Genomic DNA, 27,459 nt, shown 5'->3' with positions numbered 1-27,459 from the left:
AAGTGACAAAACTGCCCCCATTCTGTCTTTCTAAAACTAATGTAGTTTTAAAGTCTGAAAAAGGGTAGGCTGGTGGAACCAAAATATTCAACTAAAAAAGGTGTACTATCTCATTGACAGATATCTGTTACTTGAGAGAGGAGTGTTCCTTTCCCTCACAAAACGCTATGATATGCCTTACATCAGGGAATCCCAACCTTTACAGTACTTTGCAGAACAAACACCTCCAGAGTAGTATTTACATTATAGATTTCTATACTTCAGGGGAGCAGGAGCAAAGGCAGCAAGGTATAGTCTGATCTGGTGAGATCGCAAAAGCTAAGCTGGATGGGAGACCAGCAAGACTGACTCTGCAGAGAAGGGAGACCACCAAGGAAGACTCTGCAGAGGAAAGCAATGGCAAACCATCTCTGCTTCTCACTTGCCTTGGAAGCCTCTTGCTGGCCAGAGGCGATTTGACAGCACTTGTGTACAAACATACTTTTGGAGAGTATTCACCAAGTGCATATGAGGAAGAAGACGAAGACGACAATGATCATGATATTGGATTTATATCCCGCCCTCCACTCTGAATCTCAGAGCGGCTCACAATCTCCTTTATCTTCCTCCCACACAACAGACACCCTGTGAGGCGGATGGGGCTGAGAGAGCTCTCCCAGAAGCTGTCCTTTCAAGGACAACTCTGTGAGAGCTATGGCTGACCCAAGGCCATTCCAGCAGCTGAAAGTGGAGGAGTGGGGAATCAAACCGGTTCTCCCAGATAAAAGTCCGCGCACTACACCAAACTGGCTCTTTCTGCTGTGTATATACAACCTATGGTGCATCATTATTTCATGGCATCATCCACATGATGAGATTTCTTAGCACTCTCCTAGTTCCCTGGATTTCTGTTCAGACACATGAAAAAGTTCTCTCTTCCCCATGGACCAATGTACAAGGTAACTAGCACCTTTTATTTCTCTTTGTCAACTTCCTAACCCTAACCCTAACCCATGACAGCCAGTTTGGTGTAGTGGTTAAGAGCGACGGGCTCTAATCCGGAGAACTGGGTTTGATTCCCCACTCCCCCTCCACATGAGGCCAGCCGGGTGACCTTGTGCTGGTCCCAGTTCTCTCAGAACTCTCTCAGCCCCAGGGTGTCTGTTGTGGGGAGAGAAAGGGAAGGTGATTGTAAGCCGCTCCTAGATTCCTTCAGGTAGTAAAGGGTGAGATATAAAACCAACTCTTCTTCTATATGACTACATGTCCACCATGGCAAGTCAGTGATATTCATCTGAATTCATCCTGATCCGAGACTCAGACTTACAGCACCTAGGAACCACTGCTACAGCTTGTGTCACAAACTAGTTTAGGCCAAATATTTCTAATTTAATACTATCAAAACCAACAGGATTGCAGAACAGTCCCTTTTGGGGGAAAGAGCTGCCCCTGTCTGAGGGCAAGCTAGTCTGCAGCTTAGTTTGTTGATGCTAGACTCTGCAGGTTTTGAATGGATAGTTCTGTTTTGTGTTCACACCCTTACACCCGTGCAGCATTCTGGTTTCTACCGGCTGATCAAGACCTTGCTGGATACTGCTGCTTTGCTATCCTGTCCCCGCTATGTGCTCTTTCTGCCCGCTTCTAATTTGCGCAATGCAGAGTTGAAATGCAATTATTTGTTCCATCGCAGGGGTATTCAGAGCATTTCACCACACTGGTGCAATACCACAGTTCTTGTTGGTGCTCCGGACCAAAAGGTTTTGCGCTGGATCCGTTGGTGAAGATGGGGGTAAACTGTGCTGGTCTGAAGTAGAACAGCTGGATTCGAGACCACTAGCGCCTTGAGAGATCAACAAGAATTTTTTTTGAGGAGGGAGGGTGGGGTGGGTGTCAGAAGTTTTCAAGATCCAAAACTTCCTCCCAGCTTCTGACTGAGGATATCAGGGCTCAAGAGATCTCCATTCCAGCCTGTATCTGAAGAAGGGAGTTTTGACACTGAAAAGCTAACACCCTGAAGAAGACCACAGACTTATACTCCGCCCTTCAGATACAGGCTCACAATATCTTTTATCTTCTTCCCCCAGTGTGATGTAGTGGCTAAAAAAGGTAAATGCAGTTTTGGGCTGTATCAACACAAGTATAGTGTCCAGATCACATGAAGTGATGGTATCACTTTACTCTGCTCTGGTAAGACCTCACCTGGAGAACTGTGTTCAGTTTTGGGCACCACATTTTAAGAAGGATATAGACAAGCTGGAACGGATCCAGAGGAGAGTGACAAAGATGGTGAGAGGTCTGGAGACCAAGCCCTATGAAGAAAGGTTGAAGGAGCTGGACATGTTTAGCCTGTAGAGGAGGCGGCTGAGAGGTGATATGATCACCATCTTCAAGTACTTGAAGGGCGGTCATATAGAGGATGGTGTGGAATTGTTTTCTGTGGCCCCAGAAGGTAGGACCAGAACCAATGGGTTGAAATTAAATCAAAAGTTTCCGGCTCAACATTAGGAAGAACTTCCTGACTGTTAGAGCAGTCCCTCAGTGGAACAGTCTTCCTCGGGAGGTGGTGGGTTTTTAAACAGAGGCTGGATGGCCATCTGACAGCAATGAGGATCCTGTGAATTTGGGGGGAGGTATTTGTGAGTTTCCTGCATTGTGTAGGGGGTTGGACTAGATGACCCTGGAGGTCCCTTCCAACTCTATGATTCCCCCACAACAGACACCCTGTGAGGTAGATGAGGCTGAGAGAGCTCTTCCAGAAGCTGTCCTTTCAAGGACAACTCCTACAAGAGCTATGGCTGACCCAAGGCCATTCCAATAGCTGAAAGTGGAGGAGTGGGGAATCAAACTCGGTTCTCCCAGATAAGAGCCAATGCACTTAACCACTACACCAAACGGACTCTCTTGTTGGTCTCTAGGTGTAACTAAACTCAGATCTAACTGCACTGGATCCAATATGTTTTTTTAAAAAAACAAAATCTGGCACACCAAAGGCAGAGGACTGACCCGTCAATCGGTCTTAATCGGCAGTTCAGCGAAGTGTGTACCCAATAAAGGGCTAGTTGACTTTTCTGAAACTGCGGCAGATGGCCCACACAATGATTGTTTTGTTCCGCAACTAGATTAATTTTTATATCCCAGCGAACATCTCATTTCAAATGTGGGATGTTAGAAAAATCTGAGCCCAAGAAAAACAGCAGAAGTGTGCGTTAATTAGAAGTCTTCCGTGCACATTGTCAATCTGAGAGCAAGCAATTTTGGTATCCTTGAAACATATTTACTTATTCTAACAAAGCAAACTGATAAATGAGTAAGGCTTAGGATTTCAGGTTGGGGGGGCAGAGCAGATATTCTCGAAATCAAGCATTGGCTGTTAAATGCTGGGATGCTTGATATACAAGACAGTTACGGTACATATGAAACTTAATAAAAACATCATTCTTGACTTAGGAAGACAGACGTGCATGACTTTACCAAAGCCAAATAGCATATCCCAAAATGCTCATACTTAAACAATGCGAGAAAATCCTGAAAGATGTCGATGTTATTCTGAGATTATTTTTTTTTCATATAGCTTCATGACAGCATGTTTCAGTTTTAGCTCTGACAGTGCCATCTCATAGAATCGTAGAGTTGGAAGGGATCAGGACTTTTTTTGTAGCAGGAACTCCTTTGCGTATTAGCCCAAGCACCCCTGATGTAGCCAATCCTGCTGGAGTATACAGTAGGCCCTGCACTAAGAGCCCTGTAAGCTCTTGGAGGATTGGCTACATCAGGGGTGTGTGGCTTAAGATGCAAAGGAGTTCTTGCTACAAAAAAAAGCCCTGGAAGGGACCTCCAGTGTCATCTAGTCCAACCCCATGCGTTCTCTCCCCTTCACATACATCCCCAGTGAGCCCTGCTCCATGCCTAGAAGATGGCAAAAACCTCCAGGATCCCTGGTCAAACTGGCCTGGGGAAAAACTGCTGACTGATCTCAAAGTGTCAATCAGCATTTCCCTGGGTGTGTAAGAAAGGGCCATGAGAACTGAACACTGATGCAACCCTTCCTGCCCTCCCTCTCACGATCTGCCCAATCAGCATTGCTGTCAGATGGCCATCTAGCCTGTGTTGAAAAACCTCAAAGGAAAGAGAGCCCACCACCTCAAGAGGACGACTGAGGAACTGCTCTGTCAGGAAGTTCTTCCTAAGGTTTAGCTGGAAACTTTAATTTCAACACAATGGTTCTGGTCTGACCTTCTGGGGAAACAGAAAACAATTCTGCACCATCCCCTATACGACAGCCCTTCAGATACTTGAAGCTGGCGATCATATCACCTCTAGGTCATCTTCTCTTCAGGCTAAACATCCCCAGCTCCTTCAGTCTTTCCTCATAGGTCTTTGTCTCCAGACCCTCACCATCTTCATTGCCTTCCTCTGGACCTGTTCCACCTTGTCTATATCCTTCTTAAATTGTGGTAGCCAAAACTGAATAAATTACTCTAGATGAGCAAAGGATATAATCACTTCACGTGTTCTGGACACCATGCTTCCCCAAACTAGAATTTATACCCTTCTAAGTCATGGGCCTGTGGCGCAGAGTGGTAAGCTGCAGTACTGCAGTCCAAGCTCTGCTCACGACCTGAGTTCAATCCTGGCGGAAGCTGGGTTCAGGTAGCTGGCTCATGGTTGACTCAGCCTTCCATCCTTCCGAGGTCGGTAAAATGAGGACCCAGCTTGCTGGGGGTAAAACGGAGATGACTGGGGAAGGCAATGGCAAACCACCCCATAAAAAGTCTGCCATGAAAACATCGTGAGGCAACGTCACCCCAGAGCTAGAAACGACTGGTGGTTGCACAGGGGACTACTGTTTTAAGTCATAGGCTTTAAAAAAGCATAACTCTGCTTACTGGCACTGTGAATTGCCTATAATAAAGTACACCAAAATAGTTCAGTGCAATTCCAACGCTATATATGTCTAGGATGGTTGAGCTGTGTTTCAGGATGATCGACCAGTGGTCCATCTAGTCCAGCATCCTGGCTCACACAGCGGCCAACCAATTTCTCTGGATGGCCAACAAGAGGGCATGGAGGTCGAGGCCTTCCCCTGTTGTTGCCTCCTGGCTCTGGGACCCAGAGGCTTAGTGCCTCTGAATATGGAGGTTTCCCTCAGTCACCATGGCCAGTATACAGGGATAGATCTATCTTCCATGACTCTGTCTAATTCCCCTTTAGAACTGTTTATTCCTACAGCCATCCCTACATGCTCTAGCAGCAAATTCCACATTATAACCACTCTCTGTGTAAAGAAGCAATTCCCTTTTGTCCATCGTGAATTGGATGTCCTCGAGTTCTAATATTTTGAGAGGAGAAAAAATTAATCTTTGTCAATTCTCTCCACCTCATGCGTGATTTTATAAACCTCTATCATGCCCCCCCCTTAGTCATCTCTTTTCTAAACTGAAAAGCCCCAGACTCTTCAGCCTATCCTCGTAGGGAAGGTGCTCCAACCCCCTAACCATCTTGGTCGCCCCCCTTTGTACTTTTTCCACCTCTGCAATATCCTTTTAGAGATACGGCGACCAGAACCGTACACAGTGCTCCAGATAAGGCTGCACCATAGATCAATACAGGGACATAATAATATCAGGCATATTAGTTTCAATCCCTTTCTTAACCATCCCTAACACAGAGTTTGCCTTTTTCACTGTTGCAACACAATGGGTAGACACTTTCAAATGAGCTATTCATTATGATCCCTCAAGATTTTTTCCCCCTTTCAGCCCCAGCAAGTACAGAGTCCATTTGCTTTCACTTGAGGCTGGGATTTTTTTTTTTGTCTCAATGACCACCATCTTACACTTACTGACCAATGCTCCCTCTAAGCCAGGGGTGTCAAACATGCGGCCCAGAGGTCAAATCAGGCCCCCGGAGGGCTCCTTTCAGGCCCCCAGCAACTGGCTGTCATCTGCTTCCTTCTCCCTCTCTCTTGCTTCCTTCTGCATCTCGGCTTGCTTTACAAGGCTTGCTCAATCACACAGGAGCTACAGAGCAAACCCTCTATTTTCTACAGTGGTTGAGGCTCCTCCCCCTCCTGGCCCCCTGTGGAGGGGGGGAAACAACCAGAGCCGCCTTTGCCCAGTTCCCTGGATCCCACTTGAGGCTGGGATTTTTTTTTTTTGTCTCAATGACCACCATCTTACACTTACTGACCAATGCTCCCTCTAAGCCAGGGGTGTCAAACATGCGGCCCAGCAGCAAATTCCATCACCAGTGGTCTGACCTAGCCTCAGATCGCAAAGCATGGAGGCACACCATCCACCAGGCTGTCTCTTCCTTTGAGAACACACGCATAGCTGGTCTTGAGGACAAAAGGAGATTGAGGAAGAATCGCACTGCTACAGGACCAACCCTAAATCAGACTTTTCCCTGCAGCCGCTGTGGCCGGACCTGCCTGTCCCACATTGGTCTTGTCAGCCACCAGCGAGCCTGCAGCAAACGTGGACTATTGCACCCTTCTTAAATCTTCGTTCGCGAAGCCAAGCCGAGAGAGAGAGAGGGATCCCATAGGAGAAATACAAAGAAGGCACCTTTAAGACCAAGTGCTAATGTTTTAAGCATGTTTTAAGGGGGGGGTTAAAGTTGTGTTTGTCTGTGTCCTTTAAAAAGCTTATATCTCTGGTAAAGATAAAGGTAGTCCCCTGTGCAAGCACCAGTCGTTTTCGACTTTGGGGTGACGTTGCTTTCACAACGTTCTCACGGCAGACCTTTTACGGGGTGGTTTGCCATTGCCTTCCCCAGTCATCTACATTTTCCCCCCAGCAAGCTGGGTACTCATTTTACCCACCTCGGAAGGATGGAAGGCTGAGTCAACCTCGAGCCGACTACCTGAACCAGCTTCCACTGGGATTGAAAGGTCGTGAGCAGAGGGCTCCGACTGCAGTACTGCAGCTTTTCCACTCTGTGCCATGGGGCCCTTTCTCTGCTACCTAATCTTAAATAGGTACACACACGGCCCAGCCCGACAAGGTCTCGTTTATGTCAGACCCAGCCCTCATAACAAATGAGTTTGACACCCCTGCTCTAAGCTGTGGAGTCCTGTAAGCAAAAATTCTACTCTGTGAACTACTGGCATTAAAGTTGTGAGTGATTCGGCTACAGCATAAATTAGTTTGCTCCGGGGCCAATCCTCCTTGAGCGAAGTAAAAAAATGTGTGAGCTGGAGGCTAAAAAAATTGTGAGCTAGCTCACAGTAACTCAGCTTTGGGGGAACGCTGTTACCAACGCTGAATTTCATTTGCCACATTGTCACCTGCTCACCCAGTTTGTGGAGATCTTCTTGGAGCTCTTCAAAGTCAGCCTTGGTTTTCACAGTCCCAAATAATTTTCTGTCATCTGCAAACTTGGCCTCTACACTACTCACCCCTAGCTCCAGATAATTTATGACTAAATTAAATAGTACCGGCCCCAATACCAATGCTTATGGGACCCCGTTGCTTATTTCCCTCCATTGTGAGAGCTGTTCAGTAATCCCAACTCTTTGTTTCCTGCCATTTAATAAATTTTTAATCCATAAGAGACTCTATCCTTTTATCTCATGACTGCTAAATTACTCTGGAGTCTTTGGTGAGGTCCCTTGTCAAAAAGCCTTCTGAAAGTCCAAAGATGTCATGTCTGACAGGTCTAGATGCTGGTTCACTTTCTCAAAGAACTCCAAAAGGTTGGTGAAACAACTTCCCTTTTGCGGAACCAACCCTTAAAAGGCCCAGTATTCCCACACATATTGCTCCTGTTGCGGAGTTAATTCCCCTGATGTAGTCTAACTTTTTTGATTCTATGCCCTCTTTGATGCACAACGCAACTCCAACAACAACCCATCCCTCCCTGTCCTGCATACAGAGCTTATACTCAGGAGTGATTGAATCCCGTAGATTTTTCCCATTCCACCGTTTTTGAGATACTTATTGTATCTAAATTAGTATATGTTATGCTCCTATCAGTACTACGCCAAGTGTTTATGCCAGGAGTGTCCAAACTGTGGCTTGGGAGCCACATGTGGCTCTTTCAGACATATTTTGTGGCTCTCAAAGCCCCCCCTCACTCTATCAGCCAGCTTGGAGAAGGCATTTAAAGTTAAAAGTTGATTTCTTTCCACCTCTCCCTCCCTCCTGTCATCTATTTTCCTTCCTTCCTTCCTTCCTTCCTTCCTTCCTTGTTTAGTGGTTTCAATGCGCAGACTCTTATCTGGGAGAACTGGGATTGATTCCCCACTCCTCCGCTTGCAGCTGCTGGAATGGGTCAGCCACAGCTCTCGCAGTTGTCCTTGAAAGGGCAGCTTCTGTGAGAGCTCTCTCAGCCTCACCTACCTCACAGGGTGTCTGTTGTGGGGGGTGGGTAAAGTATAGGGTGGGATATAAATCCAATATCTGCTTCTTCTTCCTTCCTTCTGGCTTTCAAATATCTGACATTCATGTCTTGCGGCTCTCAAACATCTGACGTTTATTCTATGTGGCTCTGCCATTAAGCAAGTTTGGCCACCCCTGGTTTATGCAATCATCCCTTTGGACTGACCTGTCCCAAACTGGAGACTCTCCCGCTCCTGTTGGCTTTTCCCCTTGGGATTAGTTTAAAAGCTGCTCTGCCCCCTTTTTGAAAATAATCACCAGCAGCCTTGTTCCCTTCTGGTTCGAGTGAAGCCCGTCTCTTTTGTGCAGGTTCAGTTTGGCCCAGCAAGTCACTCAGTACCTAACAAATCTATGTGGCTCCTCCTAAGCTCTGCCTTCTTAAAGCCTGGCAGATTTCTTGTCCTCCCACCCAGCATCACAGTACTTATTCTTAAAATGTTATGACTGAAAGAGACGCAGTCTCGAACTGCACTCCTCAGAGAAAGCCCACCTCTGAGTGCTTTGGACGAGCACATTTGAACCCAGGCTCCCTGCCAAGACAGAGGAGCAAACAACCCACAGCCTAGTCAAGCATCAAAAACCAGTTTTCGTGACTGAGGCCCAATCTGCCCACAAATTTCTCCCATTACAGTTTTCAGACTTTCTCCTCAATGAATTTGGTTTTGCCCTATGGATAGGATAGCTGTTCTGCATGGAAATGCAACCTCTGCTCTGAATGCTGGGGTCTAAAGCCAGTTTGGTGTAGTGATTAAGTAAGCAGATTCTTATCTGGGAGAACCGGGTTTGATTCCCTACTCCTCCACTTGCAGCTGCTGGAATGGCCTTGGGTTAGCCATAGCTCTCGCAGAGCTGTTCTTGAAAGGGCAGCTGCTGTGAGAACCCTCTCAGCCCCACTCACCACACAGGGTGTCTGTTGTGGGGAGAGAAGATATAGGATATTGTAAGCCGTTCTGAGTCTCTGATTCAGGGAAAAGGGCGGGGTATAAATCTGCAGTTGTCTTCTTCTAAAGAGCTATCTCCAGGTGCCCACAGCCTTATATGCATTCAAAGGGGGTTTTTAACTTTCTCTTTCTGGCAAATGACAAATTTCTAGGCTTCATCACCAGCTGCCTCTGAAATGCTCCCCAGTTTCAAAAGGGGCTTCTCATATGGAAGCTGCAGTCTAAAGATGAGTAACAGGCTAGGATCTGGGATGACCAGGGTTCGAATTCCGACGCTGCCATGGATTTTCACTGGCCTGTCACAATCTCTTAGCCAACCCTACCTCAGAAGACTGTTGTTGTGATGATAAGGCGGAGGCATGGAGAATGACGTAAAAAGCCGCTTTGGCTCTTGATCAGGGAGAAAAGGGATATAAATTTTAAAAGCATTAAAAAATGAAATAATTCCAAAACCACCTGAGCATGCAGAACTAAATATACCATTCTCTGGGTCCTGGCTAAAAGTTTATCTTTAAAGTGGGTTAAATGAACATATTATGGGCATCCAAACTCTTCCCATACTGCCAGTCCTTAACAAACAGTTTGAAGATACCAGCCTTATGCTGACCTCTACAGAGATACTCCCAACTCCCCAAACCATATTTTACTCACATACAGTTTCCAGAAAGGAGAAAGAGTCCAGTAGCACCGTAAAGACTAACAAAATTTGTAGCGGGGTATGAACTTTCGTGAGTCATTGCTGACTTCATCAGGTACAGCTAGAATTCTGTTAATCTACCGCACTCTTGCTCTTTTCTGCTGCTACAGACAGACTAACACTGCTGCCCATCTTGAACAATCTACAGAGTGAGTCAGGTCGGTAGCTGCATTGGTCTGAAGCAGCAGAACGAAGTCTGAGTCCAGTGGCACCTTTAAGACCAACACCGTTTCCAATGTATCTGAAGAAGCTTGCACTGAATGAAACTTGTTGGTTTCATAAAGCTGAATAAAACTTGCTGGTCTTAAAGGTGCCACTGGATTTAGCCTTTGTCAGACGGATTTCGCATGAGGCTTGTTCCGGTTGGAGAGCCCTTTTGCTCCCCGGGGCGTCTCTCTGGGCGTTTTCGCACTGACCTTAATCAGAAGCGACGCCCCTCTTCACCGCGCAGGATCGGCGCGGATTTCCAAAAGCCGCGGGACTTTCCGGCTCTTCCGGGTGCTCCGCGGCAATTAGTGCGAAATCCGTGCCAATCCTGCGCGGTGAAGAGGGGCGTCGCTGCTGATTAAGGTCAGTGCGAAAACACCCTCTGTTTTCGCACAAGTTTCCCCGGAGCTGCGAGTTGGAGCAGTGCTCTTCCGTAGCAAGCAGGATCCTCTTGCAAGCGGTTTCTGCTTGCCTCAGGAGAACAGCACGCCAACTCGCCGCTCCAGGGCAACTTGTGCAAAAACGAAGCAAAGCACAGGGATCAAAAGGGCTCTCCAACCGGAACAAGCCCTAGTGCAAAATCAGTCCAAATTTACAGAGTATAACAGGTCCATCTGAGTCAGCTGCAACAGGGTGAGGGATGGCTCGGAAGAGCAATTGTACCCACACTGACCATGGCACCAATATGATATCTGTACCCTCGAAAATATATATTTATTGCACACCACACTGCTGCATGAGGCTGGGAGGCTCAGGCGGTATATATGACTTCCAGGCCCAAGCATTAGGGATCAGCCCCAAGCATTGCACCCAGTGCCAGATTAAACCTGTGGAGGCCCCTAGGCAGTCAAAATCTCAGGGGGCCCCCTTGCAAATTATCTGAGAGTCGGAGCGCCCGCCCTGCCACCCACTACCCCTGCTGCAGCCTTCTTAAAAGCTCCTCTTACTAAACTGCAAGGGAGAGGCAGAGAGAGGCAAACTTGGCGACTACTCCAGCAGCCACTGCACCAGGCAGGTTGCGCAAAGAGTGGCTCAGTTGCTGGCTGCACATGTAGACTGGGAGGACTGCAAGCTGGGGGGAAATGGGAGGGGAGGCGGCCCAGGGCCCCTAAAGACATGCCCATAGGCCAATGCCTTTTTGGCCTAATGGTTCATCTGACCCTGACTGCACCTCACTGACAACGGGGTAAAAGTGAAGTTTGATCCGAGAAGCCCGGCATGTGTTGGCATGGCTGGTTTCCCACTGACAGCACCTCCAGACTGGCCAAGCGGGAAGACGACTGAGGACTGGGGTGGGGGGGGGAGAAGGGGATCGGGGAGTGGCCCCATCTTCACCCTCGGAGGTTGCGGTCAAGCGCTGCATAGTCCATCCCAGAGGGAACTTTGCACCATCTCTCAGCCAAGCGGCCGCCTGCCCACCCCACCCGCCCAGCAATGTTCCCTCTAAGCCGCAGAGTTTTGTGAGCAAAAATTCTACTTTGGGAGCTCTTGGCATGAAGGTTGTGAGCTCCTGCATCAATGAGTGTCCTCTGGGGTCACCCTTCCTGAGCGAAGACAAAACTGTGTGAGCTGGAGGCTCAAAATCTGTGAGCTAGCTCGGGCTAACTCAGCTTAGAGGGAACACTGCCCCCCGGGACTCCTCCCTTGGCACCCTTTGCTAACCCCACAACTGGGGGGGGGGCAAGCCAGCGAGGGGGGCGTCTTGGAGAGTTCCCACGATCCTAACTAGGGTGGGTTCGAGGGAACGTGGGAGGTTTTAGGGGGAAAGGCGAGTTGCCAAGGGGGGGTTGCCGGAGAGGTCCAGGGGGGGAGGGGGGAGGCGGCTCTCGGCTCCGGTTTTAGGCAGGAGCGGCTCGCCCTTCCTACACGCGTTTTGGGTCCGGATCCCGTGTGAATGCAAACGGGGGGAACCGAGAAGCAGGGTCCCACCCGGGAGGAAGGCGGCGAGGCCTGCAATGAAACTTTCAAGGCCGGCGGCGGCTCCAGGCGCAACCCCGGACCCAGCCGGGACACCCCCCCCCGCCCCTTTCCCGGCTCAGCAACCAGCGGGGCCAAGAGAGCCCTCCGGGGGGGAAATGAGGCCTCCAGATTCGCAATAAAGAGTCATAATTCCGCCGTCGCCCCCCGCAGCCTCCGTCCCGGTCCCTCCAGATCGCTCTCCCGCCGCCGCCGCCGCCTCCCCTCCCTCGGCCACGGCGCGGCGTCGGGCCCAGCCGCCGCTGTCGCCTTGAGACGGCCCCTTCCTCGTCGTCGTCCCCCCGAACCCCTTCGTAGGGCAGACGGCAGTCCTCTGTTTCGGGGTCTGAACTCTAGGGCCGGAGCGGGACCCCGCGGAGGCGGGAAGCGGCTAGGCCCGCGCTCGGGCCCGGGCCCTCTTCTCCTTTCCGCCTCACGGCCGGCTCCGGCCCAGCGCCGCCGTCCCTTTTTCCCGGCCTCGGAGTGGGCCCCTAACCGTTCCGGCAACCCCTCCGGCCTCCCCAACCCCGCCGGCCCCGCTTTAGCCTCCGAGGCCTACTTCGCTCTCCCGAATCCCCGGCCTGGCGTAGCGCGCCCGGCCGGCCGCCCCGCCCCGCGAGCGCCGCCTGCCCTTCTACGCGAGCCCGGGGATGGAGGCCGGGCCTGGCTTACCTTTCCAGCTGCTTTTTTTTCTCGCTCTCCTCTCTCGCCTCTCCCCCCGTTTCCCTCTGTTGGGCTGACGGACCGGAGTTTCCTCCCCAGCAGAGGGACCGGGGAATGGGGCTCGGAGCGGCTTCAGTGCTTGAGGAGCTGCTGCTGGTTGTTGCCCCCTTGGCTCGGAGGGAGGGAAGGAAGGAAAAAAAACACACCACCGCCGCCGCCAGATTTCCTTTGCTGGGGAGAAGAAGAAAGCCAGCTTTTGCACGGGAGGCTCTTTATTATTATTATTTCTTTTAAAAATAAAAATAAAAAAAAAACTACAAAGTGCTCAGAAGAGGGGTAGGTGATTATGAAGGGGGGGAATCCCTGAATATATTCTCCAGCAAAGAAGGCAGGGCTGCCGGAGCTGCTCCAGAAGAGAGAGAGCTTAGCCAGCCTCCTACAGCACCACTACAGGCACTGAGAGGACATAACACCAGAGAGCCGCTCCTCTGCCCTCCAAAACAACAACTTTCCTACCATCTTGGAGGTAGGAGAGACCAGAAAGGAGAAGGAGAAAGAAGGAGGGTAAAGTAAAGTACAGGGGGTGGAAAGGGCACTTTGTAGAAAAAGGGCCCCTTGGAGTAGAAGTCTAGTGGGGCTGCAGTTTTTCTTCTTCCCTTTTTTCCACTTAGCAAACGGTTTCTCTTGGAAAGCTGTCTTGCAACTTAAAAAAAAAAAAAGGTGGGCAAGGAATCCTGGAGTAAGTTTTTTTCCTCCTCCTCTATGATTTAATAATTTTTTTCTGGGGGGTGGAATTAAAAATCAGGCCAGGGTTTTGGGTTTTTTCCTCCCCATCCCTGAAGTTTAATAACTTTTTTGCTCGTCTGGCAATTCTGCAAAGGTAAGTTTTAAAAGTGTCCTTGCAATATAGCGCGTGGGGGGTTTTGTGTGTGTGTAAGGCAATTGAGATTGAGGTGGGATGGATGATTTTGGGCGGAATGGGGGGATCTTTTGGTTCTGCAGAGAAGGTGAACGGATAGGACTTCACGTGTCGGGAAAGAGAGATGTCTGGACCGCAAGGTGATGGACAGTGATTAAGGGAGGTTAGAAATACTAATCAGGGCAACTCCTATTCAATTTTGACCCCTTTCTTTGTTCATGACAATGCAACATGAAACGAATAATAATAAAATTCTTATCAGCATCTTGAAATCCAGGATCTGAGTTCTAATATGTTTTCGAAACATTTTTTCTCTCAAATGCATGACCAGTGTAGAAATTGCTTTTAATTTCTCTGGGCTTGAAGTTGGACTGATGAGGTCTGATTGGGCTTTTAAAGTTGAAGAACTGATCGTAGGTGAATTTTTCAGAAATGCTTCCAATATAAAAGACAGATTTAGAAAATGTTGTCTAAGGTGGGCAATGTTCATACCTGCCAAGGTATTCAGCAGGCTTAGCTATTTTTTTCATTATGACCAGATCTCTATAGAATCCTTTGCAGCGTGAACAGTAGCAAGAACACTTAGAAAACTATTCCAACGTCTATAGAAGACCATTGCTAATTTGTTGCATTATTTAAAAAACTTGTTTAATGCTGATTAACTTAAATGTTGTAGTTGAATCAAGGGTAACAGTGCATTAGTTTTAAATCTAGCATTAATTGTTGTTTGTTGCTTAATTATCATCACAAAGCTACATAGATGTCAACGCTTCAGCAGTGGCTGCAGAATTGTCTCAACTGAGCGATTGCCATTTTTTTAAAAAAAAAAAAGACACAATCTTTCAATAGTGTTCCATACACTTTTCTTTAGTACCTTTATAGAACTTTGTGCACATAATTATTGACTCTGACAGCTTGTTTTTAAAACACATTTACTTAATTGTTTTAATTGTTGTTTTTATGTCTCTGTAAGTATTTTTAGCTTTGGTTTTAATTGTTTTAATGATGGTGTTTGTGTTAATGGATCTAAATGTGAATTTTTATTCATGCATGTTTTGATTCGTTAGCCACATTGGTGGCCCCATCTGAGGGCAGAAAGGCGGGATGCAAATTTTGGAGAATAACAAAATAATGCCATGCAGTCCATCTCAGACCACTTGGGTAGTAGATTCTCATTCTCCCAAATCAGTATATCTAGTACCAAAGCAAGAGAGCTTTTTATAGACTCCCCAAATTGGCAGCGCTATCTGTTAGCACCAGATAGCCTTGTAAAAGGCATCTCCTGTCTCCCCTTCAGTCCTGTACTTTAGATAATACATGTTCCCTGATAGCTGGAAAGTCACCTACTTTGGACCATTTGGAGATCACATGTTTTCTAAAGGGAGGGACCTATCAGGATTTAGTTTACAGTACACAACCCTGGTTATTTGTGGGCAGTGGAAGCTTGTGTTCAGACACCAAACTTCTGGGGTTCAGCAAGGTTCTGGATTTTCTCTGTTTATAGACAAGAGTCTAAATTTGAACTGGCTTTTTCCAAAGGAGCCTTTTTCTTTATCCCAGCACGTGGTCTAAGGGAGTTGCTTTCCCAGCTAATGTTGGATTTCACATCATTGAATGCCTTTTGCCATAGTTGCCACAGTACTGTGGCTTCTTAGGGTCAAACACAGGGCAGAATAGCATCTGCCGCAGTTGACACACAGGCAGCTTGTAATCCTCGGGCGGGCGACGGAATGTGGTCTGCAAAATGCCCTCTTTGCCGCAGACATGCAGTCACTTGGCTGTGCCGCAGCCGCCTCTGTCAGTGAGAGGATTCCCATCAAGTGTCATGAGTTGCTAGACAATTCTTGTTTGCCTCCAGCAACAGTGCGTCTGTCCATTTTTGTCCCAGAGATCTAACCCCATGCCTTCAATCATGGAAGGGAAGGTTTGGATCTATATGTACCTGACAATCAGAAACAGTGATTTCCTTGGGAATCCTGCACTGCACTGCAGTCCTGCACTCTTTCACTCGAGAGAGCCAGTTGAATCCAGTGGGACTTCTCAGGAAACATGCATAAGGTACTACTAATGTACCATATGGAACCTGTTGAAGGGCCTCTGGTTGTAAGCGAGGACACTGTAACTCAAAGAACATGCCAGTAGAGTAATGCAACCGAGAGCTAGTTTGGTGTAGTGGTTAAGTGTGCAGACTCTTATCTGGAAGAACTGGGTTTGATTCCCCACTGCTCCATATGCAGCTGCTGGAATGGCCTTGGGTCAGCCATAGTTCTCGCAGAGGTTGTCCTTGAAAGGGCACCTTCTGGGAGAGCTCTCTCAGCCCCACCCACCTCACAGGGCATCTGTTGTGGGGGAAGAAGGTAAAGGAGATTGTAAGCCACTCTGAGATTCAGAGTAAAGGCGGGGTGTAAATCCAATATCTTCTTCTTTCCAGTAGAGAGATGCTATTTCCACACAGATTTTATTATTTATTGCAGAACTCAAGGTGGCTTACAATGTAAATAAAATTATTATAAAGGGGGGGAAAAACCTTAAAAACCACAATTCAAAATCTCCAGTTAGGGATGTCAATTAAAAAAAATTACTCAAATGCAGTCCTAATTAAAACTACCGTATGCTTAGTTTGGCTGCACAAATACTAAAATTGCAACAATACAAAAGTAGATTAACTGTCTTCAGCTGCCTTCCTGAAGATCAAAAGTTAACTGGCCAGGTGCATCTCTGTGGGGAGGTTGTTGCTCCATAGTCAGCCCTCAAAAAGGCCCTCTCCCATGTGCCTACCAGATAAGACTTTTTGATTGGTCGGACAGTGAGGAGAGCCTTTCCCACTGGAAGTAATCCCTGAGCAGGAATATTTTTGAGTTATATGAGTGCTGGGTGAAGCAGGGAGCAAGTGGTGGCGCACCGGAAAGAACAGCAAAGCAAAATAACCTTTAGATATGGACTCTAGAGGAAAATAAATGCTCCTTTAAGTAACATTCACTTGAGCATTAATATGCGCATGAACAATTAATGAAACCTTTGTTTGGGTGCTGTGACATCATAATTCCTCCCTTAGACATTTGACCCTTTACATGGCAGCAAAATTGGTTCCTGTTGCCCTTTAAATATTTGGGCTTGGATTACATCTAGAATTTTGGTGCACAAGCCAGTTCCCCCCTCCAGTGGCAGTCCAGAACTCTCCCAAAACATCACTCCTCCAAAAGAATGGATAACCCTCAGGGAATAGCTTGGAAGTCAATAGAGGTCTCCTGTGGGAGCAGTGAATTGGCTATATATATTTAAAAAATTGGGATATAAATCTAAAAATTAAATTAAAAACCACACGCACGCACTCAGGGCTTTTTTTTGTAGTTGGAACTTCTTTTCATATTAGGCCACACCCCCTGATGTAGCCAATCCTCCTGGAGCTTACAGTAGGCCCTGTACTAGGCCCTGGAAGCTTGGAGGATTGGCTACGTCAGGGGAGGGGGTGTGGTCTAATATGCAAAGGAGCTCCTTCTACAAAAAAAGCCCTGCAAACACTCTGAATTTACAGATATTCTAGGTGGGATCCAAGCTGTTGAGCATCACCAGCCCAAGTCAAATGTGTTTAAATTTCATTGCATTTCACGGCACGTGGGCTGACCTTTTCCCCACTGAAGGCACTGAATCTTTTAAAAAGCTTACCTTGGGCCCAGTTACACCCATTATTTTTGCCATCGTGCCAGCAGCGCGATGCATCCCAGGAACTTCAGCGCATATGCCTACTCCTGCAGTGTGCATGACCTGTTCTGCAACAGCAGCGTTCAGAAGAGTAACAGGGAGACAACAAAAAAGCACAGCAGCATTTAGGGGGGATGCCACTTTCCGCCAGGTTTAGGACTTCTGTTTTTTAAAAGAACATTCCATTCCCGGGGTCCTGTGACGAGACTCCCATTAAGGCAGTTCTTCATTGTGCCTACCTTTGTAGCTTGGCAAGCTGAAATGGAACGCCATTGGATGATTAATCCTTTTCAATAACTTCACATTGTACTCCGAAAGCTTGAAACGATCTTGCCCCGATTAATTCCCCATTTCATTTACATTTGAAACCCAACCCACCCCTAGTGCGAGGTGTCAAACATGCAGTCCGGGGGCCGTATCCGGCCCCCAGAGAGCTCCATTCAGGCCCCCGAGCAACTAGCTGTCATCTGATTCCTTTTCTCTCTTGCTTCCTTGTGCATCACAGCTTGCTTTGCAAGGTTTGCTCAATCACACAGGAGCTACAGAGCATAACCTCTATTTTCTCCAATGGCTGAGGCTTCTCCCTTGGGGAGGAAGGGGAGGGGGGAGGCAGAGCTTGCTTTGCCAGACTCTCTCAATTGCACAACAGAGCTAGTGAGCCAAGCCTCTCTTCCGTTTATTGGCTGAAGCTCTTCCCCCCTCCTGGTCCCCTGGGGAAGGAAGGAAAGAGCCAGAGCTTCCTTTGCCCAGTTCCCTGGATTGCACAGGAGAAATACAAAGAATGCACCATTAAGGCCAATGTGCTAACATTTTAAGCATGTTTTAAGTTTTTAAAAAATATATTCAATTGTGTTTGTCTGTGTCCTTTATAAAGTTTATCTCTCTGCTACCTAATCTTAAAAAGATACACACATGACATGGCTTGGCCCAACCTGACATGACCTGGCCCAACAAGGTCTCATTTATGTCTGATCTGTCCCTCATGACAATTTAGTTCGACACCCCTGCCCTAGTGTATCTAGGGGGCTCCCAAAGTGGCATTTGCCAACACCTGTTTGGCTCTTGCCACCTCTCCTCATCCCCAGCAGGTTGCGTATTTCACATGACAGCCAGCAGCGGTGTCGTGACTTCTGAGCTGAACACACTCTTAAGTGCTGCTAGTCCATACCTTGGGGCCAATGCAGGACAGCCCCGGCACTCTGCCTCTCCCACAGTTCTAAGGCTATTTTGTGAATTATATGAAGTGCTGCATGTTTCCACAGTTCAAGCACAGGCTGCAGTCAAGTCCTGTCAAAGTCTTGGGCCTCAGTCCGCCCAGAAGGCATTTTTGCATCTCTAGCATTTTATATTATGGCAAAATTAATTGTGGAGTTGCCAGGTCCCCCATGACCAATGACAGGAGATGGGGGGGGGAGGGTTGCAGACCCGGGCTGGGAAACTCCTGGAGATTTGAGGGGGGAGTCTGGGGAGGACAGGGACCTCAGTGGGTTACAGTGGCATAGAGTCCACCCTCCAAAGCACGTGTTTTCTCCAGGGGAACTGATCTCTGTAGGGGTACCATTCCCTAGATGGGGGAGAGGATCCCCTGTTTTCGCAGGCTCCTGCCCACCAGCTGAGAGCAGGAGGAAATCTTCCTACCCTGCCAAAACAGTGACATCATGCACAATGCGCTAATGTCAACCAGAAGTGACAAAGGCACTTCGGGGGGGGGGGGGTTACACTGTGGTTTTGGGGCAAAACTCTATGGTTTGAGGCAATTTTACATAGAGTTTTGCCCCCAAACCAGAGTGTCATCCCCAACGTCACTACTGTGCCTTTGTAATTTCTGGGCGGTGGACGCACACTGTGTGACATCCTTGCCAATTCCCAGACGCCACCCCCCCCCCCCCGTGTGACATTTGGACCTGGCATCCCTAGATCTCTGTAGTTTGCAAAAGAGCTAGATCAAGATGGGTAGCTGTGTTAGTCTGTCTGTAGCAGAAGAAAAGAGCAAGAGTCCAGGAGCACCTTAAAGAATAACAAAATTTGTGGCTGGGTAGGAGCTTTCAGTAGTCCATTTCTCACTTCATCAGATACAACTCTTGCATCTCAGCATCTTCCGATACAGCTCTTTCATCTGAAGAAGTGAGCAAGTTGCTCATGAATTTTTATACCCAGCCACAAATTTGTTAGTCTTTAATAGGGGTGGCCAAACTTGCTTAACGAAGGAGCCACATAGAATAATGGTCAGATGTTTTAGACCCACAAGATGTGAACAAATATTATACACGTCGTAATTAAAACTCTTCATACTTTCTTTGCACAGAAAGATAAAATACATATGTCTGCACTTTACAATATGGCCATGCTAGGAAACTTAAAAAAAAAAAAAAAGCCAGGAATAACAGTCCCCATAAGACCAGCATAGGGAAAGGCTAGGGAACTGTTTTTTGGCATCAGTGGGAGAAGGAAACACACATCTACTATATAAATCACTGACCACCATTTGCATCATTACGCATCTCTCTTTGCTTTGTGAGAGCCAGTTTGGTGTAGTGGTTAAGTGTGCAGACTCTTACCTGGGAGAAACAGGTTTGATTCCCCACTCCAGCTGCTGGAATGGCCTTGGGTTAGCCATTGCTATTGCAGGAGTTGTCCTTGAAAGGGCAGCTGCTGTGAAAGCCCTCTCAGCCCCACCTACCTCACAGAGTGTCTGTTGGTGGGGGGAGAAAATATAGGAGATTGTAAGCTGCTCTGAGTCTCTGATTCAGAGAGAAGGGCGGGGTATAAATCTGTAGTCGTCTTTTTCTTTGACACCAAGGTTAGTAAATACAGCTCCTATAAGAGCTATGAAACTAAGGGGGAACCCTGCGCCGCCCTCTTTAATTCAGTCCTTCTTTCCAGTGGCTCCCTCAGCTCTTGTGCTCTCTTTCCCCACTCTAAGTGACCTCTGCGGTGTATAAGAGCTTGCAAGCCTGCCTATTATCCATCCCCTCTGTCTCCACTTCACACACAGAAGAAACAGTTTCCTACCTATGGTTCCAGGCTCAGAGGCTGACTAAGGCCCAATACAGTAAGCAAGCATTAAGTTCCTCCTTGACCTCTGGGAACCGCACAATATTTGTGAAATAGCCACACTTTGGCCACCCCTGGCCTTTAAGGTGCTACTGGAGTTTTACTTTTTTCTACTGCTGCGGATGAGCTGTAGTTCAGCGGACATCTCTAAACTCAGTTGTTTGGGCTCAGACCTGCGATCTGGAAGGGTTTCATGAGCAAAATGGAAAAGAAGCAGGTCTGGAGTATCCGCCACAAGAGGTAAACAATGGCTGTTTGCCAAGGGGATACAGATTTGCAAACCTTCACCTACTTCTGTGTTCTGCAGACACTGGCACACGTCAAGTGTTACGGCATTCACCGCAGCTTGCAGATAACATTTTTATCATATCCTTAGAAGGAAAGTGCAAGGACGGTGAACTAAATATTGTCGTGAAAAATTATCCAAACCATTTCTATTCAGCAGGGTTCTTAATTAGGGCAGTTTCCTCAGAGCTCATTCCTGGCGGCATTGCTCTTTGCACTGCTTCCTGGTGTGGTGGACTGGTTTCTAAATATCATATTCAGTTGCTCCAGACAAGGTGCCGTCTACAGATGGAAATAGTAAGAGATAAGTGGAGACGGAGGTTGGCTAGATGTGGAGAGCTTTTTGTGATATCTCGCAAAGGCTACCATTCCTGTCCTTTTTTATTTTTTCCTCTCCTATTTGGCTCCCCAAAAGTTCCAAGAAGATTGATATCCCGGCCTCCACTCAGAGTCTCAGAGCGGCTCACAATCTCCTTTACCTTCCTCCCCCACAACAGACACCCTGTGAGGTGGGTGGGGCTGAGAGGGCTCTCACAGCAGCTGCCCTTTCAAGGACAACTCCTGCGAGAGCTATGGCTGACCCAAGGCCATTCCAGCAGGTGCAAGTGGAGGGGTGGGGAATCAAACCTGGTTCTCCCAGATAAGAGTCTGCACACTTAACCACTGCACCAAATTGGCTCTCTTATATAGCATCATGACAGGTAAGGGAGGCCAAGCAGATGCAAATAAGGATGTCCGCTGCACCAAACTGGCTCTGGATTTCCAGCCAGTGTCCCCTACCCCAGAGGTCCCCAACCCCCAGGCTGTGGACCAGTACCGGTCCGTGCCCTGCTAGCAAGCAGGCCGTGAGTTGTATAATTATTTAATTATATATTACAATGTAGTAGTAATAATAATAAGACATTGGATTTATATCCAACGCTCCACTCTGAATCTCAGAGTGGTTCACAATCTCCTTTACCTTCCTCTCCCGCAACAGACACCCTGTGAGGTGGTTGGGGCTGAGAGAGCTCTCCAAGAAGCTGTCCTTTCGAGGACAACTGCTGCTTGCTGCTAGAGCTATGGCTGACCCAAGGCATTCCAGCAGCTGCAAGTGGAGGAGTGGGGAAATAAAATCCAGTTCTCCCAGATAAGAGTCTGCACACTTAACCACCACACCAAACTAATAGAAATAAAGTGCACAATTGTCGGTCCGTGGAAAAATTGTCTTCCACAAAACTGGTCACCAGTGCCAAAAAAGTTGGGGACCTCTAACGTACACAGCCAGGCCAGTTGAAGCAAGACCAGCCATTGAAATCCCAATGGGCCACTGCCAGCAGATAGAAAGGACAGCTAAGTCCCAGCACACTTTCCCTATGAGGAAAGGTTAAAACGCTTGGGGCTCTTTAGCTTGGAGAAAGAAGTACTTTTCTCCCTTCCTCACAATACAAGAACTCGTGGGCACTCAATGAAATAGCTGAGCAGTCAGGTTAGAACGGATAAAAGGAAGCACTTCTTCACCCAAAGGGTGATTAATGCCTGGAATTCACTGTCACAGGAGGTGGTGGCAGCTACAAGCATAGACAGCTTCAAGAGGGGATCAGATAAAAATCTGTAGCAGAGGTCCATCAGTGGCTATTAGCCACAGCGTATTGTTGGAACTCTCCATCTGGGGCAAGCAATGCTCTGTATTCTTGGTGTTTGGGGGGGGGGGGCAAAGTGGGAGGGCTTCTAGTGTCCTGGCCCCACTGGTGGACCTCCTGATGGCACCTGGGTTTTTTGGCCCCTGTGTGACACAGAGTGTTGGACTGGATGGGCCATTGGCCTGATCCAACATGGCTTCTCTTACGTTCTTATGCTCTTCAATGCTGCATGGCTCAGGCCCCTCAGTGCCAATGACCATGGGTGTCGTCTCACGGATTGTCCTTTTGTGCTACCTATTTGCAGAAGGCAGCAATGGGTGAGCCCAGATTGTTGATGCTTCTGGTAGGATCTGAGCTAAGTGGCCCCTGAAGTGGTGGTTTGTTTGTTTGTTTGTTTTTTTTTGAAGTTATAAATTGTCTTTATTAAGCAAATTCAACATACAGAATGTGAAGGCATCCTTACATGTATTCATAACATAATTAAAACAACATTAGGCAAAATTAAACAAAAAATCATATTAAACCAAACTATATCTAAATAAACAAAAATCCCATATCTTCCCTAATGTACCATAAATTAAGCTTTTACAGATAAATTAGTTTTTTGTAATACTCTTTACTAGGAAGGATGTTTTTTTCATAGAAATAAGAAACCAGAGGGAACCACACTGATACCACGTGTTTTTCATACTGTTCATATTTTATATCATAAGAATTGTAAGCTAATTTTATTAAAATAAAGATTTCCCATACTCTCTGGTGCCACATGTCCACTGTCGGGATAATTTTGCCCGTCCACCAAGTAGCAATAGTAAGTCTCGCTGTTGCTATTAAAATATGAACTAATTCTGCAGTACTAGAACTCACTTCTGGAACAGACCAATTATGGAGTAAAAATATATCAGGTTCTAGTGGCAGGTCTATTTGAGTGATTGAGTAAATTTGCTCTTTGATTTGTTGCCAGAATGTGGTAATGAATTTACATTTCCACCAACCGTGGAAAAAATCAGATTGAACACCACAAGATTTCTTGCAAAGCGGGTCTATTGAAGGAAATATTTTGCTTACTCTTTTTGGGGACCAATACCATCTTAGGAGAGTCTTATGAAATTGGAATTTTAAATTAAAAACCTTAGATTTGTTACAATAAGAACTCCAGATTATTTCCCAGTGATCATCTGGAATAACCTTTTGACAATCTTCATTCCACCTCTTTTGGTATTGGAGTTCTTGTTCATTAAAAAGAAGAAGGCATAACTTGTATGTTTTGGAGAGTATGCCCTTAGTATTGTCCTTAAGGTTTTTGATAAAATTTTCATATTCTGTCAATGGACGCTTAAAAGCTTCCCTCACTTTGACTGAGACAAACATGTCTCTGACCTGTAAATATTGAAACCATTTGATCTCATGGTCAAGTTTCTTTTCCAGTTGTCTTTTTTCAAGAAAGCTATTGTTAACACAAAGATCTATTAATCTAGAATAACCTCTTTCCCTCCACATTAGGTATTCATTATTCTTTTGTCCAGGAGGGAACCATCTCTGATTTAGGAAGGAAGAGTATCTTGACAGTTCAGGAACTAGTTTACTTCGTTTGTATCTCCAGAAAGTCAGTAAGGGGTATAAAAAAAGGTTGGTTTTGTATCTGGTTTTATAAAGTAAATTGCTGTTCCAAATCACATCTGATACGTGATACGGAGTTAAATAATTTGCCTCAATCTGCTCCCAGTCTGATGTAGACTTCCCCATTATGTATTTAGTAATTTGTGCCAGTAAAGCTGCCCTATAATAGGTAATTAAGTTAGGGTAATCCATTCCTCCACGTGATGAAGGCTGAGAGATAATGTTTATTCCAATCCTTGACTTTTTGTATGACCACAGAAATTTATTAAGATCTGCTTGCCACTTGATTAATGTAGAGTTGGGTAAATAAATAGGTAAAGTACGAAAAAGAAAGAGATACTTTGGGATTATGAAATTCTTTATGAGATGAAATCTATCAGGCCACGAAAATTTTTTCTTGTCCCAGTTTTTTAATTGTTGTAAAATCGTTTTATGTAAAGTGTCATAGTTGTATTGTTTGAGCTTAGTAATATCCCTAGGGATATAGACACCTAATAGTCTCCAGGAACTTTCTGTCCAGTTTCCATGTCCTAATATAGTCAATTGTTGATGTGAAGCTTTAGAAAGATTAATAGGGTAAGCGTCTGACTTCTTATTGTTAAAGGTAATGCCAGAGATTAAACTGAATGATTTAAGTAATGTTTGAAGAGCTGTAAGAGACTCTACTGGTGAGGATAGATATAAGGTTAAGTCGTCAGCATAAACAGCTAGTTTGTGGATTGAGTGTCCTATCTCTATCCCTTTTATGTCTTTATTTTGTCTTATTGCCTCCATTAGGGGTTCAAAGGCCATAAGAAAAAGAAGAGGAGACAAGGGACAGCCTTGCCTCGTTCCTTTTTGAATTAAGAAGGGCTGAGAGGAGTTGCCATTTATGTAGAGTCTGGCCGAAGGGCGATTGTATATTGCCTCAATTGCATTTTTGAAGTTTGGACCAAATCCCATAAGATTTATGACCTCTTTCAAATAGAGAAATTCAACACTGTCAAAAGCCTTCTCTGCGTCTAGTGACAGTACTAAAGCTTCTGTTTTATTTTGAGTACAATGTTGTATTACGTTTATAGTCTTTCTAATTGTGTCTGTCATGTTGCGGTGAGGAAGGAAACCGGACTGTTCTATCTGTATATAGTTGTGAAGAATAGATTTAAGTCTGTTGGCCAGGATTTTTGTAAAAATTTTAGTGTCTAAGTTCAAAAGTGAGATAGGGCGGTAAGAGGCTGGAAGCATAGGATCTTTATTTGGTTTAGGAATGACAATGATATTAGCTTGAGCCCATGGAGGCATAATCCCTGTATCTAGTATCGAGTTGCACAGGTCTTTCAATGGTTCAATTAAGTCTTGTTTGAAAGTTTTAAAAAATTCTGGAGGGTACCCATCATTGCCAGGGGAGGTTTGATTTTTTAATTGGCTGATCGCTATATCTATTTCTTGTGAAGTTATTTCTGATTCCATTAATTGGCAGTGTTCTGCCGATAATTTATTGATCAATTTGTTGTGATGTAAGAAAGTATTAATCTCCTGTGTGTCAGGTGATTTGGTTGAATATAGATCCGAATAATATTTTGCAAAACTATTGATAATTTGGTCTGTGGAGGTGTGAATTTTCCCTGTATCATCTTTTAAGGAGTGGAGAAATCTAGATCTTTTTTGCTCTTTCGCTCTCCAAGCAAGGAGGCGGAGTGACTTTTTGGATCTTATGTAATATTTCTGTTTTGTATAAATTAAGTTTTTTTGGATTGCTTCATTTTCCAGAGATTCCAATATTCTTCTTTCTGCTAGTAATTTCTGATAAATTAAATTATTTCCTGTGTTTTTATGTGCTAACTCCAGATTTTTTATCGAGGTGTGCAGCAATGTAATTGTTTCTTTTCGCTCTTTTTTCAGGTGTGTCGTTATTGAAATGCATTGACCTCTGAGGGTCGCTTTAAAGGCTTCCCATCGAGTTAAATGAGATGTGTGTTCTGGCAAATTTTCTTTGAAATATAGTTGAATGTGCTTGGATAATTGTGATCTGACCTCCTCTTGTCTTAGGATTGAGGTCCTGAGTGACCATCTTCTTTCTGAAGAGGTCTGTTTGGTATTGTTAAGCATGCATGTTACTGGAGAGTGATCGGACCATGCTTTGATCTCTATCTCCGCTGATGAAATGTTCTCTGCTAGAAGTTGTGATGCTAATATATAGTCTATACGGGAGTAAGAATTAAATCTATGTGAGAAGTACGTATAGTCTCTTGTTATTGGGTTTTTAGCTCTCCATATGTCAATTAGTGGGATTGAGTCAAATAAAGATTGCAACTGAGTAAAGGTGTTTCTTTGGTGTGAGGTGAGATGTTTCGAGCTTGATCTGTCCATTTTCTTATCTGCAATGTAATTAAGGTCTCCACCTAATAGCACTTCTCCTTCAGCAAAATTTTGCAGCTCTTTAAAAGTGTGCTTTAAAAAGGTGATCTGGGCAGAATTGGGGGCATATATAGAGCCCAATGTTAACAGTTGCCCTTCTAGCCAGCCCTTCACAAAAATAAACCTGCCATGTGGATCTGTCAATTGCGCTTTAAGGTCAAATCTGATATTTTTTGCAAATATTATTGCTGTGCCCCTGGCTTTTGAGGAGCCTGGGGCTAAAAATTGGGGTCCAAACCATGTTGACTTGAAGAGCGTCTGGTCAGAGGATTTAATGTGGGTCTCTTGCAAGAATGTAATATGTGGTTTAAGTTTGAGTAAATGAGACTGAATTCTTTTTTGTTTTATACAATTATTAAGGCCACGGACATTGAGCGAAACAATTTGAATTCCTGAGGACATTCCCTAGTAATTGGATGTTACCGTAACACTAATCAATGAATAAACAGTTATATAATAGAAAAAACTGCAAAAAATAATAATAATAATAATAACCTTTTCGTTTTCTATGTTAAACAATTGCAGTATTCAGCAAGATCTGTATAATCTTCTTAATAAGTAAGTTTGCAGTGAAGCTAGCCAATATATATGCAGTTGTGTTCGCTACCAAACAGTTGTGATCCGAAGTAACAACAAATAGAGAATTACAAAAATTTAACCAAAAAAAAAAACAAAAAAACCCAAAAAAACCCCAAAAAACCCAAAATAAAAGGAAACTTATTCAAAAATTCTAAAGTTCTTAACAATCTACCACTTATTTCCCCTTACCCCTCTTGCTAACTGTGAATCTATTTTCTACAGATCCTAAAGTAATAAGCTTGTATTTCAAAATTATTATTGGAGCTTAGGTCCTAACTTACTAAATCTCCCTCCCCCCCTCCCTTATAAAGGTAAAGTTTTTGCAATTCTAAAACGGACTTTGCATAAAATAGTTCTAATAACCATTAAACCCTTAATACAATTATAAAACTTTGCATCAATCCACCCTGCAACATATTCCTTTAGATAACCAACAGGCAGGTGAAGGCATGGCCAT

General features: G+C 45.7%; 1 protein-coding gene across 2 annotated transcripts in view; it reads right to left on the bottom strand.

Moving 5' to 3' along the window:
* INO80D (INO80 complex subunit D) overlaps positions 1-13,076 on the bottom strand; it is a 56,966-nt gene extending 43,890 nt beyond the window's left edge. The window contains exon 1 of one of the 2 annotated variants that reach the window (XM_060256869.1): positions 12,834-13,076. The gene's annotated coding sequence lies outside the window, so the exon portion shown is untranslated. The remainder of the gene's footprint in view (positions 1-12,833) is intronic. The other variant, XM_060256870.1, reaches the window with a different exon arrangement.
* Positions 13,077-27,459: the final 14,383 nt, after the last annotated feature.

The sequence above is a fragment of the Heteronotia binoei genome, chromosome 16 (assembly GCF_032191835.1).
Source record: "Heteronotia binoei isolate CCM8104 ecotype False Entrance Well chromosome 16, APGP_CSIRO_Hbin_v1, whole genome shotgun sequence".
Classification (NCBI taxonomy): Eukaryota; Metazoa; Chordata; class Lepidosauria; order Squamata; family Gekkonidae; genus Heteronotia; species Heteronotia binoei.
This window is presented reverse-complemented; position numbering and strand designations above follow the sequence as displayed.